The sequence below is a fragment of the Arachis ipaensis genome, chromosome B02 (genome assembly GCF_000816755.2).
Source record: "Arachis ipaensis cultivar K30076 chromosome B02, Araip1.1, whole genome shotgun sequence".
In the NCBI taxonomy this organism is placed as follows: Eukaryota; Viridiplantae; Streptophyta; class Magnoliopsida; order Fabales; family Fabaceae; genus Arachis; species Arachis ipaensis.
This window is the reverse complement of record NC_029786.2, coordinates 11,735,937-11,741,852: the sequence shown is the minus strand read 5'-3', so window position 1 is coordinate 11,741,852 and position 5,916 is coordinate 11,735,937. Positions and strand designations below refer to the sequence as shown.

Here is a 5,916-nt window from a genome sequence, read left to right as displayed (position 1 = left end):
AGTAAGAACAATTATGCATGANNNGTAAGTGGATATAGTTAAAAGGTATTATATTTATATTTAACTTAATAGTAAGATATTATGCTTCATTAGTTTTCAAAATTATTATATATTTCATAATTTGAGTGGATTTGTATAACAATTAAAAATTATTAATTAAAAAAAAACACAAGAACAATAAAAAAATTAGAGAGAAAAAATAAAGGACTAAAAAACGAGTTACACCTGCTTGCGTTAATACTAGAAAGACCAACAGAAAAAAAAGTAGTACTCCTTTTGCCATTGTAGAATTATAATGCTTAATTTCCTGGTATTACAAAAAAAATTTGAGGTTAGTGACTATTACCATTTTTTAGTACGTTATATTTATGCACATATTATCAAGTTATTGCAGCAATAATCTTAGCAAAAATTATAATTTGAATAATTTGCCTAATTTATAGGTATAAGTATTTAATTTATATATAATTATCTAAAGTAATTATATATTAAAAAAATAATATATAAAAAAATTGACACTAAATGTATCTTTATTTAAAAAAAATATTAAGTTGATGATAAACCATTGTTAAAATATTAAAAAAATCTACCATTTTTCAAAAAATATTTTTAAAGATTAAAACATACAATCATACGTGTATCCTTTTTCTTAAAGAAATAAAAAAAAATACTAAATTAGAATCCAAGTATGTAAGACTTAGTGTGGAAGGAGAAAAAAAAGAATATCATAACAAGAATACGGATATCATAGTCAAAGTATTCTAACAAATAGTAATAAAATAATAAAAGAGTGATGGTGTATAACAGTACAAAAGACTTACGTTGAAACTAAAGTGATATTTTTTATTTGTTTGTGCATATTAGTAGGAGAAGTAACTCTCTATTTATAGATATAAGGGAGCCAAAAAAAACGTTCCTGAAATTATTATTATTAATTTAGCCTGATTCTTTTCATATTTTTTGCATATTATTTTTTAAATTGATCTAATTTAATCTCAATTTTTTTTCTTCTCTATTAAAATTTAAATATTAAAAAAAATATTAAATTAATAACTAAATCTTTGTTAAAATTTTGATAATATGAGACGTAATTTGGTGTTGTAAAGTTGTTTAGAGTTTTAGTACTCTTTAATTAAAAGAAAGAGAAAAAGTTGGTATAAAGTTTTAGTGTTCTTTAATTAAAAAAGAGAGAGAAGGATATTAAATTATTAAAGAGAGAGAGAATCAATATTAAATTATTAAGGAGAGAGAAAAGAATTAGCATTAAAATTCAATTTGGCTAAATTTTTTATTTTAATTTTATTTTATTTTATTTTTAGATTGATATTAAATTAATAAAAGTTATCATATTATTTTTTTTATAACAGTTAAATATGGTCTTGGTTCAGTTTGGGTAAACAACTTAATTAAGCTCCTTTTAAAAAATAGTTTAAACAATAAATGACTATATTAAGAATAGGGAGAAAATAATTTACGTGAATCAGCCAAAACAAAAACTGCTTCATGAATCCACCAATGCACGTGTATATGTAGTTCGAACCAGTTTGGTTCGAACTTCATTCTACATAATTCGAACCAGCTTAGTTCGAATTACACACAGTAAGAAATTAAAGAAAAAATATTTTTATCATGTATTTACCTAAATCACTAGAATATTACAAACTTTTATAGTACTCATAACATCTTTTAAGCCATTTTTTAAAATTATTTTTTTAATTTTTAAATTATTAATTTTTTTAATAAATTTTTTAATAACATTTTTTTAATAAATTATTAATTTTTTAACAGCATAATTCGAGTTATACCATATAATTCGAACCAAGCTTGTTCGAATTAGTATGTGCGTGTGTTTGTGTGTAATTCACAAAGCTGATTCGAATTAGTGTGTGCATGTGTTTGTGTAGAATTCGAACCAAGCTGGTTCGAATTATGTAGAAATGGAGTTCGAATCAAGCTGGTTCGAACTACATATAAATATGCATTGGTGGATTCATGAAGCAGTTTTTGTTTTGGCTGATTCACGTAAATTATTTTCTCCCTTGGCTTATTTCTGTTTTTTGCCCTTAAAAATAGCTTATAAATAAGTTATTTTGTGTTTGGATTTTTAGTTCTATAAGTACTTATTTTAGAAAAATGTGGTAAAAAAATAGCTTCTTATAAAGCCATTTTTTTAAACTTCTCTATAAGCTCCTAAATAGCTTCTTACAAAGGCACAATTTGGTTTTGAAAATTGTATCAGATATTAAATACTAATACTTTTTATAAGTCAAAAACTCAAAAAAATTACTTTTGAAGCTTTCCAAATGGACCCTAAGTATCTCAACAAAAGAGATAGATATATATAAGCTTTTAAATTAATAACTTTAGAGTGCATACATAGGTACGTAATATTTGAAGAGATTAATAAATTTTGCCTAAAAAATATAGTTAGAGATATCTTTTGCTTAAAATAATAAAAATAATACTAATACATTATTTTTATTAAATTAAATTATTAATTTAAATAATATTTATCTAAATTTTGAATAAATTATATTTTACAATTAATTAATGTGTTTGTAGTTTTATAAAAAAATGTATTAATTATTTATTGATCTTATCGATATGCATTTAACGTTAAACTAAATCAACACAAGATTTAAATTGAGTTTTAAATTTTGATAGTGTTTTTTGTGGTAAAAATAAATGGAATTTTAAAATTTGAAACTTCAAACGAGTATTGTAATATCTATCAGTCATTTTTTTTCTTTATAGTCTTCACTACTCCATTAATTAGTTTTTTTTAGATGTTACAATATTCTTTTATTGTTTAGAATTTTAAAACTCTTTTACATTATTAATATCATAATGTGCTTTGGTACAACATCTTAGAGAGTTTTTCATTAATGAAATTTTTAATGTATCAATAGGATGTGATTCCATCTTCTTTAAAATTTTAGAATATTAAAATTCCTTTTGAAAAATTAAAAAAAATTAGTATTTATTATTATTTTATATTGCTCCTCAAAACCGTGATGTGAAGCGAGGATCTCTATCAGATACAATGGTGGATGTAAACCCCGATTAATTAGTAGATAATTAGTCAATAAATTAATTTTTTAATAAGGAGGATTAGAAATGCGAATATTATATCAAATTAGGATAGAGCTCATCGAAACGAGAATTTTGACACCAATTTTAAAGAAAACAGTCCAAAATTGGACCGAACGGGCCGAACCGGTTAAACCGGACTCAAACCGGACCGTGGGCCCAACCGGACCAGCTTTTAAAAAGGACCCACGTCCTCATCTTCCCCATTTCAGCAACGTTGAAGTTGCAAGGGAAAGGAGAGAAAGGAATCCCGTAACCCTTACGGTGAACTCCGAACGCCGTATCTCCTCCGTCCGAGCTTCGATCGCCGCACCGTTTGTGGCCACGCGACCACCGCATCGAGCTCTACGTTTCTACCGGAACAATTTCATAGGTAACTTGTTTTTTAATTCTCAGCCTCTTCTTTCCCAATTTTTGGGAATTTGAGTGGAGGTATTGAATTTCTTTAATTTTTGATGTTTTAGGATCCAATTAGCTTGAGGAAAACGTTCACTCTTGCTTATGTGAAGCTTGGGTAAGGTGAGAATATGATAATTCTATTTTAATTTCATTGAATTTGAGCTTTGAGTATTAAATTGGATATATGTGTGTTATAAATGTGTATTAGGTTGTGAATAAATAATTGGAGCTTGAAATTGTGAATATTGGAACTTGGAGGAAGCGGATTAGTTGAGTTTTGAGGGGCTGCCTTGATTTTAAATAATTTGCTTTGGTCGTTACGTGGAAATCGGCCAAGGTATGGTTTAGGTTTCTTGCATTTAATATATAATGTTCTGTGAAAACTTAGGCTAGATGACCATAGGATAAGTTGGAATGCAGGTGTATGTTTAATGTTTAGTAATTTGTCGATGAATATAATTGGTTGAAGTTTATTGGATAATTAGTTATTAATTTTGGATGGTGAATGTTGTTATGTTAATTTGGAGAGAATTATAGTTGAATGTTATTGTTGATGAACATGGTTGGTTTGGTGCTTGTTGATTAATTAATGATTTGGTGAATTATTGATTTGAGGTATTGTGTGTTAAAAGCCTAGGATTTGTGAACTATGACTCTTAGTTGAATTTTGGTTGTTAGATTTGAATATTGTATGAGTTTAATTGTTGATCTGAGGTAGATTTTTTGTGGAGATTGTTATGTAATGAGGAAGGGTATATTGAATTGAAAAGAAAATAGGTTTGGACCCGAAAAAGGTGGCAAAGTCCGAGTTTTAGAGGAGATGCTGCCGAAATTTTATAAAAATTAGAGATTTTGTTTATATGATTATTTAAAAAGATTTAGATTCAAAGGTTATATGGTTTGATTTAGAGTTATTAAGAAAATGAGCATGTTTTAAGTTTGATTCATTTAGAAAAGAATGAGTTATGTTTTGAATTGGAACTATTGATGGACGGAATGGGAGGTGTGATAATGAAGGATAAGGATTGAATATGATTGATGTATGATGATGAATGAAATGCGATTGAGAATGATGTTAAAGTTGATGAATTATAATTGAATTATTTATATGGCTTATGAATTTGAATAATCTGAGATACGAGATTCCCTGGATTAAGTGTCGTGGCTTGCCACCACGTGTACCAGGTTGAAAACTCGATACTCTGTTGACCCTACGACGTAAGTGTGTGACCGGACACTATATAAATTCTCGGGAATGTTACCCCCATTGAGTATTATTGATTATTTGAGAAAAAACTATGCAGACTCTTGGGGATGTACGTCGGGGGACAGTCTAAGTACAATTCAGACTTGTCGGGTTGGCTGGATAACCGACAGATGAGCCTCATCAGCCATAGGACAAGCATGCATCATATGCATATTACTTGAATTACTTGCTTGTGTATTAACTGGGTGTGCCTAAATGTACTTGTCATGTTAAATGTATATTTGTTATCTACAGTACTTGTAACCTTCTTGTGCTTGCCTTTGTTTGTTTACTTGTCTGTGAAAATGCATGATGGAGTTGGAGGTAAGGAGGAATGGCAGAATGGGATTTAGATTTAAGGTTAAGTTAAGTTAGGTTTAAATATCCTTAGTAAACCACCTTTTATGGCTTCTATTTAATACTTTAAGCTCTATAATCTGAGTGTCGGTGTTCTAGGATTGCCTCTGGCATTCCCAGGACCTTATATGTTATGTGTGTGGCACCTTTACCATACTGAGAACCTCCGGTTCTCATTCCATACTATGTTGTTATTTTTCAGATGCAGGTCGAGAGGCATCTCGTTAGGCGTCTGGACTCTTGAGGCGGAGTGGTTACTGGGATATTTTGTTATGCTATGATGTATATATATGTACTTAGCTTTCTCTCCGCATGGCTTATTCTTTTTGATCCTCTTAGAGGTTTATGGAGAGGCAGGATTGTGTATATGTACTTTTGGGTTTTGGATATGTATGTATATATGTGTAAATATTCTCCGGCCAGTCTTGACTTCGTAGGCTGAGTTAGGAGCTTGATATTATGTATCTTTGGCACTCTATTCCCACTTCTGTTATCTTGTGTTTAATAGTTATGATTTTCTTAGCACGCAGGTTAACTCGTTCCTTGAGCGTTGCGCTTTTATATTCGCGATTTTTATTTCCTCTATTCTTCAAGGCTCCTAGCATATTATAATTCTTCTACTATTATGTGTACTCATTTTATTTTAGAGGTCGTAATACCACACCACCTCTATTTTACGACTTAAGCGTAAAGCTTAATGTGGTAGGGTGTTACAACTCATATTAGATTATTACAATAATATTACAGAAAAACTATATAACATTATAATTGAAACAAAAATAAAAAGTTTAAAAATTAAAAAATCAAAACATATTTTTAGTATT

At 28.7% G+C, this 5,916-nt stretch overlaps 1 long non-coding RNA gene across 1 annotated transcript; it reads left to right on the top strand.

The window, feature by feature from the left end:
* On the top strand, positions 3,276-5,649 carry LOC107628193. Its single transcript, XR_001617632.2, has 4 exons — positions 3,276-3,463; positions 3,555-3,609; positions 3,698-3,826; positions 5,295-5,649. It is a non-coding gene; the product is annotated as an uncharacterized LOC107628193 (long non-coding RNA).